The following is a 15,796-nucleotide window of genomic DNA, read 5'->3' as shown; positions in this document are numbered from 1 at the left end:
TTAGCTGTGGCAAAACCAACCAAACAGATGCATGCCTACATCTGAAAGGGAGCATGATCCAAATGATCATTCAGCAAGAACGTCAGCTGAGAGCTCGGAGCTTCATTGTTTAGGATAATGGCCAGAGAAGGAGAAACGATTTCAAAGCACGTGAATAAGTACCCACAACACCCCTGAACAGAGAGCACACAAAGGACTCGGGACTAGATCATACGGTCATGTACTGGATGGGTCTCATACACTGTGAGAGAAAGCAAAGGAATCTTTTGATGATTAGGATTTTTTGAAGCTGAACTTCTATTGTCCCAATAAAAAAAGGCATATAGTCCCATTACTCACCGATCACGCAGACGACACTGCCCCCCTGGGGGCGCCATCGGCATGGATTGCAAAATGGACACGCAAGAGGTGCCAGGTGCCGCGTAATGAAATAGCAAGCACTTGAACAAACCCTCATTAAAATTTTCTGCCAGAAACTGAATCCCTTTATCACCCTGAAATGGCAAAAAGGGAATTACATATAAGGAGTTTATTAGTGTGGAAAGTAGGATAGTCGGAATACCGTGTTTTCCGGGACTTGCAAGTCATTCCACCAAACGCCAAGTTGTAAGTAACTGCATAATTGTGGGGCCAAAACTCAATTTACACTGTCTAAGGGGAACACTAGAATAAATTAAATCTTGAAGTCTATATGGAGAGTCCAGACTTTCTTCACATGAATGCCAAAATACAGGAGTTTCAGGATAAAACCAAACAACAGTGACTGCAGAACAAAGGAGCAGAAATAAAATGTAAAGTCCGGCTCAGCTAAGATCCCCACAGATCTTTCGCACTGCAGAACGGAACACCGTGTACACAGCCACTTCCTTTCCCTGAGAATCTGGAAAGCAGAGCATGCAATCTATCCCAATACCACAACAGGAGGTCCTGATGGCCTCTAACACCCATACCCCCCCTCCTTAAAATTACAAAAACATGACCAAGAAATAATGGTAAGGAAAAAAATAAATAATAAAAGAATACACTTCTGGTCAGCAACCATCATGGAAACAGACAGAAAGACACTCCTCCAGAAAAAACACTAGCAGGCACATTGGTGAAGGAACGGTCTACAGCAGTTGCCTCATCTCCAAAACTGCAAGCTTGTCTTTCTTTTAATTACCTTCCTCAACTGTAGCTCAAGTCGAGACAACACGTTTTAATGCAAACTCGGAGAATGGCAGGACCAGATCCTCTGGGACGTGCAGAGCCATCCCGGGGACTGAGAACAGGAGGGCTCTTATGCAGCTCGGAAATGCAGAGTCATGGCTGCACTTCAGCCTTGACTGCACTGGCTGCACTGTGCTACTGTGCTACACAACAGTCCCGAACCAAACAGTTCCCCAGCCTGCTTCAGTAGCTGTAGTGAACACTTTTGCTACTAGAAAATTGAGAAAAGAGATTCCAGAGCATTTTCCCATGGTCACAGAACTGTAATACTTCACTCTAGCTAAGCATCAACAGATTCACAATATGGCAATACAACACATATGCGATGACCAATACAGTATCAGTGTAATTTTCTGGTTCTCCTAAAGCAGGGTTGTACAGTCTTTTTTTTTAGGTCTCTTTAAGTTAGCACCACCTGAAGAGCTGGGAGAAGCTGTTAAGCTGGTCCAGTTAAGCCAGTAACCAGCTAAAGCAAGAGATGAATGTGAATGAGAACCCACAGACACACCAGCCCTTCCAGACTATGACTGGACAGTCAGAGAAATAAAAAATGTCAGTCCTCATACTTCAAAGGGAATGTTAGATAAATACAAGAACTTCAAACCAACATTTCATTCCAAGCAGGATTTTAAGAATCATCTCCTGTGCTTAAAATACATGTCAACATGATAGAATGTGAAGTAAATCAATATTGTTGGTCCCCAGATCTCATATTCTTCATAAATAACAAAAATACTTCCTAGAACGCCAACAGTGGCTCTTATCCAGTCCCTCACTTAGCTCATATTTTGTCAGAAGACTTTGCAGAATGAGGTAGCATAACTTTTCCTCAATTCTCTGACTTCTACATTTTTACTGTTAAGGGAATAATGTTACTGTAAAAGGCCACAAAATAATATTACTACATTGGAGATTTCAATGACATTATCCAAGAGACACTAAGACCTTTGCTCTTTTTGGTTGCTTACATTCAAAGATATGAATATAAAGCATCACTATGGAGATCAATTACATGTAAGTTACTGCTACCTTGCATAATTATTTGATTTATCCTGTGTATGAATTTACACACTAAGCCATAATCACGCCATCTTTTTTTTCAGCCTCAGATGAATAAAAAAAGAGAAATTTCCTGTTGGCTCCCTAAAGCAAAACAAATCAAATCTTTAAAATAATTGACAGGCATGAGCATGTGGTACACAAATAGCAAGAAATCTTAAAATGAAAGACGTATTCTTTCTTTGGTATTTTATCTAGGTGATCATGTACAGGCCAAGGGTTTGCCTATGGGAACGAATGTCACAGTTTACATACTATGTAATTGTCCATTGGGATACTGGGAAAGCAAGTGAAAAACACTTTTTCCACCTGCAAAGTTTCTGTGGCCCAACAAATCATGTTTTGCACTATTGTCTCAGTGCTTCAGTGTTCCTGGTCAGATTCCATGTTCTCCCCATGTTCTCACAGATTTTCTCTAAGTCCTCAGGGTGTCATCCCATAGACATGCTGGCTGGGTTTGAGCAGACCCTCTAAGTTGCCCCCGTCTCTGTGGCCCTGAGATAGAGCAACAGAGTGGCCATATGCTGTCAAACCCACTGTGTATACTGGTTTTCCAGGGTAGCATCTGACCTTCACCGGGATAAGCAACTTACAGTTGATGAAAGGAATGCAATATTGCAGCGCAATTTTACAGAGGAATAAAATACTTTACAGAATCTTTTTTTGTACCATGTGTACTATAATTTTAATAAGGTCCCTTATAGCATGAGCCCCTGTAAATACAGTAAAGAAAAACCCCTTCATCTTTGTTTAGATTGGTATCTTAATCACACCACAGCACTCCAGGGGGTGAGAATTAACCCAGAGGAATAATAAGCATCTGGTAGCGATTCAGCACTACCAAGACCAATCATGCAGTAGGAAAGAAAAGTTACTCTATTTTTGCAAGCATTAACTATCTGCATAATGGAACTCAGATGTGCATAAGTGATATGCAGAACAGCTTTAAAGCACATGAAAAATGATTTAAGCATAATGAGCGTCCCTTGTTTAAGCTTTTTTTCTTAAACCACACTTATTCATAACCCGCTCAGAACTCAATGCTTCCAACTGAAACAAATTAAAAGGCTAAAGCTGGACAAAATGAGTTTTGCGCTTTAGTGCAAGTTCCGATACAGACCCAGATATTTATAACAGCAGTCTGTCCCACGCTTTTCTGCGTCTCTCGCCTCAACTCCTCTGCCCTGGGGGAGTCTTTTGAGATCACTAGTGAAATCTTAAGGTCCTCTCGGGTGAATATGGGCTGTAGCAATGCTGCATCATCTCGATGATCAAAAGGATCATCTCAAAGGAAGGCAAAGAAGCACAAATGCACTTAACGTGGCTAAACTTACTCACGTGGATTACAGTACAATTCAATGCACCCGCATGAGGGTTTCATGTTTCTGAAAGTGATGACTTCAGGTGCGGTTCACAATGCAAACTGTGAAAAGCAGATATTCTGGCGCTTTCCTGTGCCACTGGGAAAGCTCTGTGCTCACACACATCGGGAAAGTCTCTCAGAGTACACCACATTCCAGACCAGGGCGGAGACCTTCTGCACTGAGAGCCAGTGGAGGGAAACATCAGATGTCTTGGCACTGCTAGGCTCCATAATGAATGTCTGGGTACTGCTGGATGGTGGATTGGGCCTGACTCTGTGCTCATCGGTGGCCAGCAGCTCATTCTCTTGGACAGACCAGTTAATCTGCACTGCAATCCACCATGAGGCGCTGTGGGTTCAGATCCACCTGGGAGAAGAACGCCAGTCTCTCGCCCTGCACCACTAACAGCTGGTACCGCACGCTCCCACCCTCGGCTTTTACCAGTTGTTTGCACCCTCAACCTCTGCATGTGCCAGCTCGCAAATACCAGGGCTGGGAGCACCGGTCCAGCCACCGTGTCATGAAAGACAGATGTCATTTCCCACCAGTGTGTCCCACGCTAAGGAACACCAAATGAATAAATCACCTTTCTGGTAAAAATGGCTGCGTTTCATTAATGTTTCTATGACGCAACCTCACTAAACTTGGGTTTCTCCATATAGGCAGCCCTATAAAATGTCACTGAGTTTTTATTTAAGAACATGATCATAAGTTACAACGTTACAACGACAGGAGGCCATTTGACAGGACCCAATTCATCCAACGATCTCATCCAGCTGTTTCTTAAAACCGATACCCTGGCTTCCATGACATGGCTGGAAAGCTTGCTCCACACCCCCACAACCTTTTAACTGCAGTGGCAGATGTTATCAGTTCTAAAAGCACTTTCCTGTAGCTGCCAGGACAGTTGTAGTTTTCCCTTTGGCGGAGGTTTCATTGCCACTCCATCGCTGATGGACAGCGCTTTAAAGCCCAGCGGGTCTGCTTCAGAACATGAGAATTAACTGAATCCCCAACACCAGAGTCAGCTGGTTCTGCGCCACATTCATGATGAATTGCACAGCGGATGATGTGATTCTGATCAACAATGTCCCAGAAGCCAACAGCGTAACCGTGGATACGGACTGTGTGCTGAGGGGGCTGGTAGCCATTACATCATCCACCCAGTTCTGAAGAAGCGAGAAGGACTCTTCTTGAGACAGGTTCAAGTAAATATGTATTTAAAAAAAGACATTTTCAGTATAAACAGTCCCCAGCAGTCAACATAAAACTTCAAGAGATTTGGCGCAATGGAATTTTATTTTAATATATGTTTCTCCTTGGATAAATACTTGTCTGTAAAAAAAAAAAAAGTAAATCTCCTACAATGTTCCAAAGTGCAAATACAGTCGCCAGAGACAGAAGCTGCTGCTATTTTGTCTTCATCCATATGATTGTTTTCATTATTCATCACCTACCCATCCAGACAAACATGTCTTAATTTTTCTACAGCCGGGCACAGAGATCCCTGCCGAGGAGCCAGTCTGAGGTCTCCAAATATCAACAGAAGGCTAGGGCAAATACTTCTTAATCCCCAGGGATTGATTTTAAAAATGATGACATCATGCCCTTTTCCTCTTCTGCAAGCACATAAGAGTCTTTCAGTTCTCATATATGACAAATCTGCTGTTCACGTTCAATACTGACTTCTCTTGTGTACGGTATATCAGTGTTTCCCAACAGCACCCCAAACCAACGGTCTCCACTACAGGTTTTCAAAGGCCAGAGCTCTGCTAATTTATCTTAGCAGAGGTGAGCAAGAATCCTTAGAAGCGAGAATAAATTATAGCATTTTCGGCTAATCTCCATTTAATCCACATCCGAACATGTTCCCACAGTTCCTTTCATAGGCTTACACACCGCTTCCTTGCCCTGTAAAATGACACATCGTGCTCTCTGCTCACTGGTTGACAGACAGCCTCACACAAGACCTCATTCCACAAATATCCATTTATTACAAAAAAGATCTAAGACCAGAGATCACTATTCCTTCAGCACATCTAACAGTGGCTGCAATCTGATAAATCACCTAATTAAATCAGTAAAACTTTAGTCCACCTCCTAATGGACAGTGACCCTGTCCCAATCTCACTGCTCCATGACTCACAGCCTTCATGGTACAACAGTATGAATAGTCCTCTTAACTTTATAAGCCCTATAGATCTTAATGAAGAAGCCTTGTGATTGCGTTCCATAACTGGAAAAGCAGTCAAAGAGACCCCTCTTACATAATGTAATGTAGATATCACTAAGAACCTATAAGAACCAAAAGGGTAAAAGAGCATATTAGGTTTTTGAGGGCCTTACCCCTACTGGGACGTTGCTTGTAACATAGCAGCTCCAACACAGAGACCTTCCCGTGAAGGGAAATCTTTGAAAATCCCTTCTGCAAAAGTTTAATATTTAAATATTAAGTTTTAAACATAAAAGCAAAAGGCTCTCTATTTAAATTGGGGATATAAAAGAGTTGAAAATGAACTTATGATGAATAACGTTGTTATTCCAGTTTCTGCTACCCTATGGTAAATCCCAGTCCTAAAGAAAGAGCTCTTTCCAGTCCATGGATTACCCTCCACGACTGCACACACTGAACGACCCCACAGTAGCGCCACCACTGCAGGAAACCCCCTCACAGTACATCTGCCAATACCTGAGGCCGGACAGACATTGTGTGTTTGGCTGTGATTCACTTCCCCTCTCCTGCCGTCTTTGAGAAACATATTCTAAACAGTGAGGTCACCACTCTGGTCTTTCAGAGGAAAACTCTCAAAGGCGTCCTTTTTTTCTGTCTTAGAAAAGGGGGGGGCAGCTTTGCTTTCAGGGCTCGTCCAGAAAAGGGGCCTGTGTCGGTGCGCAGCACGCCCACACCCCGATGGGCTGAATTAGCACTTGAGCCGAGAACCCCCAGGCGCCACGCAGCGCCAAGCAAGAACGCAGAGCTCGGCAGCTTTTCCACACGACCGGAAGAAAAAGGTCTTTGTGTGGCTTCGCATCCAGATGCATCTGAAGAATGAAAAACGATGCTTATTATGGTAATGAAATCGAAATATTCCATCTGCTAATCATTCCAATAAGAATTCTATCTATACTGTTCAATCGTATGCTTTCGCCTAAAAGTGATATACACAGACAATTTCAGATACATAGTTAATATATTTGGAAATCTGTATTAAATCTCTCATAGATTTTTCATAGCCTTTTTACTGTGATCTTGTGCACTAGACTTGTTTTATTCTGGGTATCTGATAACTGTGTACATTATTCTCTACTTCACACTGTGAGGGATTCAGACAAATGACCTCTCTCTCTCTTAAGAGCAGATGAGGTTAAGGACCCATTGAGATCCAATTTCTAGTGCTATAAGGGGGGAAAAACCACTCAGGCAGTTCATAACACAAGATGTCACCTATTTATCAGGCTACCCTTGGGGCTGCGGTAACTTGAGATGGGTGTCAAGAGGCTGGGAGGGACATGAGACCCCACTATTTATACAAAGTCGGGGGGGGGGGGGGGGTTGGGCGAGTACATGGTGCGAAGGATGGATGTTTTCCGTTGGACACGAAGTGCATGCCATGAGGGTAAAGAAAGCCTGTGAATATTCCCGAGGCGGGATATTTAAATACCCCCATGATCCGGCACGTTAATCCACCCTGAAGTAGCATATTGTTGTCCGAGTCCCCAAGGAACCCAGGGAAAAAAACTATCTGACCTCTGACCTCCAGACATGCTACACTCCATTAGCACTGAAGTTGACAGCTGGGGGTCAAACACTGAGCGTCTGGCATTCTTATACATTAACATCGACATTTTATTTACTTTTCCATGTGTGGTTTCATTTGCTGCACATGAAACACCAGCAGTACAAGGCAGGGAGACACAGCTGACAGACTCCTGGTCTGCAATGAAAAGGCCCAGTCTTGCAGAGGGGGGGAATTGTTGGTTGCCTGAGGTCTGACGAGTGTGACTGCTTGTATATTGAAGTGAAAAATCTAGATTTAACACAAAAGCATAAGAACAGGGCCCAACACTTCATGCGCAGGAGATACAGTAGCTTTGATCCTAATGAAACATAACATCATTACAAAACTAAGCTGACTTAAAAAAAAAAACACGACTGAAGCCTATGGGTACTATAGAGTGCCAGGGGCTTTGATAGGGTGCTGAAACAACACTTCAAGCTTAAAAGAAGAACATGTTGCCTCAGGATTATCTGATAGTGTTCCAGGGTTACAGGCTTCTGCATTTGAGACAGCAGCACTGTTCGGTGAGGGAGAAAAAAGCAAAGTTACTCACAAGCCTGGCAATGTCTGCTGGAGAAATAATAAGTGGACACAAGTGCCTCGTTCACTTATCAGTGGCAATTTAGATGCCATTAGCCTGCCTAATACACTGTAACTCACCAGCCACAATTCTCAGACAGTTTACACAGACTGGAAAAGTTCACAGGAAAATAAGGGGGAGCAAGGACCTCAGCTCTGCAGTTTGTAACCCCTCAGGTCGGGTTCTGAAATAATGGAAAGTATGACATCAGCTCGGCATTCTTAAACCCCATTAAAACCAGCTCTCCGATTATGAGCTGGTCCATAAAATTGTCAAAAGCAGACAAAACTCAGAATTTATGCGGCTGCGCTACTGTGCGAGAGAGCTGCTGCTGAGTGATCCCGTAGACTTCTTCTTTTCGACTTTTTCATTCAGCCTCAGAAGATGAAATCAGCAAACCAGGGCTGTACAATTCGAGCTCATAGCTATTGTGTAGCTGAGAAAATATCTCCAATGTACTTTCTGTACCATCTGGATCTAAAACACTGAAAGGAGAATTTTTCCTAACAGTTGTAACATTAAGGATATAATTTCACAATCAAACTCTTTCATAGTGATTTTACACAGCATTAACCAACCCGCAGAGCTAATATGGCTTGGAGAATGTTGACAGCACCATTAATTTGACTTAATTCTGCATCTGAAACACATTACTGAGGGCAAACCAACCTTTAGAAAAGTCATTATTAATGAAAACTAATGCTTCAGGAAGGAACAAAGAATCATTGATACTGAAATGACGTTGCTAAGCGGCACATAGACATAAGAATTTTGACATTATGTATTTTTCAAGTAATTGTGCTTGCAGTACAATAGCGAACAATTTCTTTTTCTTACTCCTCATCGCCAGTGCTAGCTGTAAAGTGTTGAGTGAGGCTGTAGGTGGACTTAACTGCCTTCCATGAAGCATCTAAGCCGTCTCCCCCAGAACAGGGGATAAAAAGATAGTTAAATGCCAGCGTAGCACATAAACAGCTCAATTTATCTTTTGTGCAAGATGACAGTAAATTAAAATAACAAGCTTCAAGATCCAAGACAATGCAGACTTTATTCCAGGTCAGATAAGAGGCCATTGCAATCAAAAGAGGTTTTTTTTTACTATGAACAGTTTTTCAATGTTAGTAATTACAGGGCTTACACAGACACTTTGGAAAGATCTCTTTAATGTTGCTGGAGTGACATCATATGAACATATTCCGAGCAACAGCTCCTTCGGGCTACAGGTTTCGACAAAATTAGACTTTCCATAAAAGTCTTAAAGAAAATTCAAGACTGGGCAAACACCTGGCAGATGATGTTTAATGAAGACAAGTGCAGGGTTTTACCTGCTGATAGCAAAAACTTATCAACTAAAATAGTAGACACTGAGATAGAGGAGGCTATCTTTGAAAAAGACTTAGGTGTTTACAATAACATCTCTTAAAGCATCTCGATAATGTTGGGAGGCAATTAAAAAGTCAATTAAAATGAGGACTTACAGTTAAAAGTATAAAATTAAAATCAAGAGATGATATGAAACAAACCGTATAATGCAGCAGCAAGGCCTCGCAATGTTAAGAGTGGAAAGCTGTGTCCTTGTGCACTGGCTGCAAAGGAAGAAACAAAGTTTCATTCCACACTGAAAACAGGAAGAAGAAACAACACCTGAAGAAGGCTCAACAGCAAAAACGCAGAACTAACCTGTACTTGTTCCTCATTTATAGTACTGTGCACAATTTTGGTCAGTACATCACAGAACATAAATGACTGTTCTGGAACCAGTCCAGAGGAGAATAAACAGCTATATTCCATAACCTAATGGAATGTCCCCCACTGACCAGGCTGAAGGAACTGAACCTTTCTCGTCATGAACAGAGTCGATCGCGATGGAACCTGACCGAAGTAGTCAAGATACTCAAAAGGCACTGAAGTCAACATAACAGACTCCTTCAGAATAAACAGTGAAGACAGAAACCCGAAGACACAAGTGGCATCTAACTGGAAGGGTTTCTAAAACTGAGAACAGGAAGCACTTGTTCACAGAAAAGGGTTGTGGGAGTATAAAACAAGCACCCAGCCTTGATGCTGAAGCTCATACCCCAGCCAAGCTGGATGAGATAGGATCAATCAGCTAGTAATGACCAAACAGGCTCAATAGCCTGAAGACTAGTAGCAACCTCGCCTGGCCTAACCACCTCAGAGGGGGGACAGTGCAAGTCTTAAGCCGAGTTTAAAAGTCTGCATTTGACAGCACCAACCAGACTGCTTTTAATTAAGTCAAACAAAATTGATCCAAAAGTGATGTAAGGGCTGGAATGCTTTAACCAGAGGGTGAAGCATATCTGACTAAATTACACATTGGCTACACTGTTTAGTCTGTAAGATACCCAGATCATTAGTGCAGTTACAAATTCATAAAACAGACAACAGTAAGAAGCAGAATGCTGTTGACACCGGTGAGGTCATATTCATCCAGCAGATACAGATGAGCTTAGTCACCCTTCACTGTCCCATTAATAGCAAAACCCTGGGGGGTAAATCAGTGAGTCAGTGGGGAATCCAGCAACAGGAGGGAACAGTCCAAACTCCCTGTGTCCTTAACATCTGTCCTAAAGCAGGGAGAGCATTTATCAGATCAGGGAGGTGTAATCAAGAGAATCAGGTTTACTTAATAAGGGGTAGTAGGTTACACTCATTTAGTTTTAAAAATTATGGAAAAGCACTCAGAAGCCTCCCCCACAACCACAATGAAATGAGGTAACCAGCACACCAGCAGAGACAAAGCACAGGTGCATCTGAGACTTAAAAAGTCAGAGGCACTATTACTTACAAAAATTAGCTGAGGGAGTCTGGAACAAACCAGCATGTCTTGCTGTTGAAAGCCAATCACTGGTATCCTTCAGAAAACAGCCTGATGTAATTCTTGGGACACAACTCTTTGACCAAGATGTGCCAAATGGCCTCCTCTCATGTCTATCTTTTTTTTGTTTTCCTGTACTGCAATTTTTCATCTGATCTAGAGGGCTCAGCTATTATTAATGCAGTGTGCAGCAATATCAGTGCAGTGTAAAGAGATTGGTCTAAGTCACCCAATGCACTTAACAACTGTAGTGTTTTTAATATACTTTACCTCTTTGCAGATCACAATAATATACCTGCAGGCTTCACATAACCATGTATGTGGCTGTATACTTCAACATTCTTATAATGGTATACTTTAGGTTAAGGTACCTAACCACAGGACTCCACAAAGCAACATCTCAGGTTAGAAAGTAATCAGAGGTCAAAGGTGAGTCATGCCACATGATGAAGGACAGGAGGGTTACTGACTTCAGCTCAACTTGTGAAACCCTTATGGTTCTTGCTTTAGCCTATTAAGGTGAAATGGGAGGGTAGATACAGAAAACCAAGGTGCACTCTAGAGCGTGGCTAGTGCGTACCAGGTTGGTCAGGCGCTTATAAAGAAGTTCTTCTTGACTTGGTGGAACAGAGACAGGGGGATACAGAGCACCTCTGTACGAATCTGCAGCCTAACCTCATAAGTCATGCTGTCTGACTCTGGGCACTTAGTGGTATGAGACTACAAGTAGAGTACAAACAGCCATACTGTCAGGCCACCCTCTTTTTTGCATTTGTTCAGTGCAATGGTCCACGCCCATCATTCCTGGAGGACTGGTAGCGTGTAGTGGGTGGAAGATCAGAAAGATATGACTGGGAACTGGTGACATGGCCCCTACCTGTTTTGAGGCAGCTGCACATTGGTGATATGCTAATATGTTTAAAAAAAATAAAAGAAAGATATGATACATGTCTGAGCCAGGTGCATGTCACTAGGTGCTTAGTCCGACAGAGGACTACAGTGAGCCGAGGCCTGTCCCTGCGGGAAATGGGCTGGATACACCCTGAATGGGATTCCAGTCTAATGGAAGAAATTATTTTATATCGCAGTGTTTGGATATCAGTTGACTAGACAGGCTTTCTTTTACAGCACTTATGGGTGGATCTGTCTTCAACTTTCTAGATTGGACCTACTCTGTAAAGACAAAACAGGACAGACACCATTTCTCATTACCTTCCTCTGCTGCCTGCATGGTGTTTTGTTTTAACTACTTAGGGAACTTTTTATTAAAGCTAGGCCCCAGGTTTCTGTGAACTTTCAGATATGTTCAATAAAATAAAAATCATAAAATAACAGGTTAATACCGAGGACGTCTGAAGTCAACCATTGTAAGTAGAGAGAATACTGACCCTATTTAGCAATTCTGAGAGACCAGCTATGACAGTTGGCAAAATCTCCTCGGAAGCTTTTTAAAAGAAAAAAAAAGGTTTTTCTCTGGGAAAAAACAACTTTGATTTATGATTGGAAAATCTGTCACTAATACCCCCCCAGAAAAAAATCCAGCACTTAAAAATGAAACTGTTTACCTTAACAAGATCTTTTACAAGTCTGCCTGGGACACACTTCATATCCCACAAAATTAATCAAACTGTCTGAAAGGTTGTGAACAGATCCTACATGAGTAAAAGAATGAGCAACAAAGTGAGAGAGCTGCTGCAGCACGTAGCCAAGGCATGTGGTTTTACAATTAAGTGTACGGCACCGAGCAAGATAAACCAACTCTCTCACTTGAGCACCTATTTCTGCAGGAGGCTTCAAAGTAGCCTTTTTGTGCCATTAAGGATTTCCAGCATTTTCACTGTACATGGCAGTGAATGGCAGCAATGTGTAGGATTTAACAGAGCTACTAAAAAAAAAACCGAAGTGAGTACTGGAAAATCAAAGCTGAGTGCTACAGGTCACCAGGGGTTAACCTGGGGTTATTCCTCTGATGTCATCTGGAAGCTATGCGTTTCCCTAAATTTAACAGTCTAGCCGGCCCCCCCCACACACACACTCCTCTCCCCCGACCCCCCAGGAACCACAACTCGCATTAATGTATATTCATGTTACACGGCTGCGACTTTGCTAAGTTACATAACAGACATAAATAACGGCTCCAGGTTTGGAGCAAAGAGACGACACATTAACACTCCCAACTGGAGTGCCCCACCGCGTGGATTAAAAATGATGGCGAGAGAGGGAAGTAAATGGAAAGGAGATAGCCCACGTGTTCTGTGGGTATTTCTTGTGAAAACACTCGTAAATTCCAAAACAAAATGGATGTCTGGGCCTCATTACAACTTGAAATCTGATACAGGGAATAAAACAGACATGGGGCTCCTGTACACCATTTCATAATCTAAAATGACCTCCACAAGTACCTGAATGTGCATGGACCAGCGTTCACTGAATATTCATTCTCAGATATTAGTTTCTGACCCGGCATCAAGCATGTATACTCAGGTGCTCTCATCACTTTGGTTACACAGATGGGCACCGTGCATCCGCTTTTCAGACAAGCATGCCTGACTATGGGCGTCTGAAAGCTGCATTAATGCTTTAGCAACTGTTTAACTCATCGGTCATGCCAATAAGCTCTACGAACTGAAACAGTGAAACGTCCAGGCGAGGCGTTAAATTAATGATGATTGAGTGAATCACCTGCAGAAATCGATAAAACCACGGCTCGCTGGGCTGTTATCTCTTTCTGAAAAGGTGTCGCTAGGAGAGAAACTTGCTTTACAGGACCAGCTAAATACGAGCGACCCGCCCCCTTATGCACAACAACGCCATCATAAAACCAACGACCACGATAAAAACTGCAGGATACATCGAAGGTAACAGACTACGAACAAAACAACTGCCACCTGCATCATTCCTGAAAGACATCGAGACCGGACTTTTTCAATGGCTGTTAAATCACACATCAGCTCTCTTAACGGTATCCTTGAAACTCATTAGGAGACGTTGCGACTTTTTGTGGCTCCGGTATAGGACTGCCTTATCTAGCTATACCAACCGACACACCTACGTATCTCTCTCTATATGTACGTCTTTTATATTGATTATAAGGTTAGGTAGTGTAGCGCAGATATTTGCCGAAAGGTACGCTTTTAGAAAGCAAGAGCAAAGAAATAGTTTGTCACACCACGGCATGTTTTTACAGTATTGCGTTTATATAAATGCAAACAGCATTACTTAACAAGCCAAATACTACTAAATCATAGAGATCCGTACAAGCCGCCAAGGCTGAGGAGTCACGGGAAGGGTTAAAGCGTGAAACCGGGGCCACCAGACCTCCGCTTAACTTCACTCGGCTCACACGTCTGAGGTAATTTTATTCAGCTTTGAGGAAAACCCAAGTCTTAAAATGAGCAGGACGCTTCTGCTCGACCCTGGTCGCCCTAACCGGCGGGAAACGGGAAGAGTGTAGGGTACCTCGCCTCAGGCCGCCGCCGCCTCCCTCGCTTTCCTGCCGGCGGGTTCCGTTGGCGCAGCCGCCGGGCCCGGCCTGTCCCGGCTGAAGGGCCGAAAGCGACGGGGGGAAACGACAAAACCGAGCCTCCTCCTCTGGCTCAGCCGCCCCGGAAAATGCCCTTGCCCAGGGCTCCGGGATGAGGGCCGTGTGAGCGCGGCAGGTGCGGCGGCCATGTCTTCTCGGTCTTCTCGGCGTCTCCTCCGCCGGGACGGACAAAACAGACCGGAACCGGGGAGGCCCGCCAGCAAAGATGCCGTCCAGGTCGCTGGGGTGGGAGCCCTGGCCGCTCGGTTCCGAGGACAAAGTCGTTTGTAGGCCTGTAGCGGGCGGCGAAAGCAAACCGATAACCGGCTCGGACGCTCTCGAGCTGCGGCGCTCACGGCTGGTTTGCCGCCAAAGGGTACGCGCATGCGCGGTGAACGCGGCGCCTGTAAGAACGTTACTGCACATTTGCAGGTTGAGTCCAGTTTTATTTGTCATCTGCACATGTGCACTGAAGTGTTTATTCGCATGCGTGCTCCAATACATCAAGACATCAAGGAAACACCACAAACATAAGCTCAGAACAGCAGCGGCAACAAGTTAAATAACTTTCATACATAACATAATGAATAACATACAACTGAATAAAAACATCAGCGTCAGCCAGTTATCTGAATATTTAAGCGAAACGTTTCAAGACAAGGTTTAATGCAGACCGGTTGGGAACGCTCACACGTGGTAAGAGCGTCATTGTTGAGAAATACGTTCAAAGGGATGCGATTTTTGCATCATACCGCATACTGTACTTTTGCCATAGGACAAAGTTATGACATAGCAACCTACTAATCCAAAGAAAAACGTAGTACAATTAGTGGTAAGTGCCAAAGTTATTTATGAGAAATGAGGAAGCAAGCAGGCCCGGGTGGTAATCCGAACCGTGTACAGAGGATTGTTTTGAAAGCAAAATCGCCGTACAGTGTCGCCCGCCCCAGAGCGGAAGATGAAGAGCCCCCGACAGGATGTGACGTACTTCTACCGTAAAGGCAAAGATCCGTGAGAAAAAACGTGCGATTTCAGATGCATCACGATTGCAGACAGCGTATGGTGTGACCTGTGTGAAAAACGCTTCATGGGAATAGGTTGTAAAAACGATCGTCTTAACAGAACACCAGTCTACTCCAACAGACTGCAATAAACTCACAAAATCGCTGACGTGCCTGATTAAAAATTAAAGACCAGGGGCATTCACATTAACACATTTTACAAGTGATTTGTCTTCGTGTACATGACGAGTGCGGCGGCGCCTACGTGCTGAACGCAGCGCAATTCCGCTTTTCCCTGCAATTAGACCAACCAATCGGAGTGCTGTCAGGGAGTGGGGAAAACCCCTTCTCGGCGTAAACTAAAATAATGAACAAAATAATCTGTAGACCTCGTTTCTTTTTTCTCTCAGAGAACAACATCAGCATTATCTCTCGGGGGAGC

At 43.5% G+C, this 15,796-nt stretch overlaps 1 protein-coding gene across 1 annotated transcript in view; it reads right to left on the bottom strand.

The window, feature by feature from the left end:
* Positions 1–15,208, bottom strand: part of LOC102696088 (tenascin) — a 140,033-nt gene extending 124,825 nt beyond the window's left edge. The window contains exon 1 of the mRNA XM_069183553.1: positions 14,290–15,208. The gene's annotated coding sequence lies outside the window, so the exon portion shown is untranslated. The remainder of the gene's footprint in view (positions 1–14,289) is intronic.
* Between the last annotated feature and the right edge of the window lie 588 nt (positions 15,209–15,796).

The sequence above is a fragment of the Lepisosteus oculatus genome, chromosome 24 (genome assembly GCF_040954835.1).
Source record: "Lepisosteus oculatus isolate fLepOcu1 chromosome 24, fLepOcu1.hap2, whole genome shotgun sequence".
NCBI lineage: Eukaryota > Metazoa > Chordata > Actinopteri > Semionotiformes > Lepisosteidae > Lepisosteus > Lepisosteus oculatus.
Note: the sequence above shows the minus strand (reverse complement) of the source record. Positions and strands in the feature narration are given on the sequence as shown.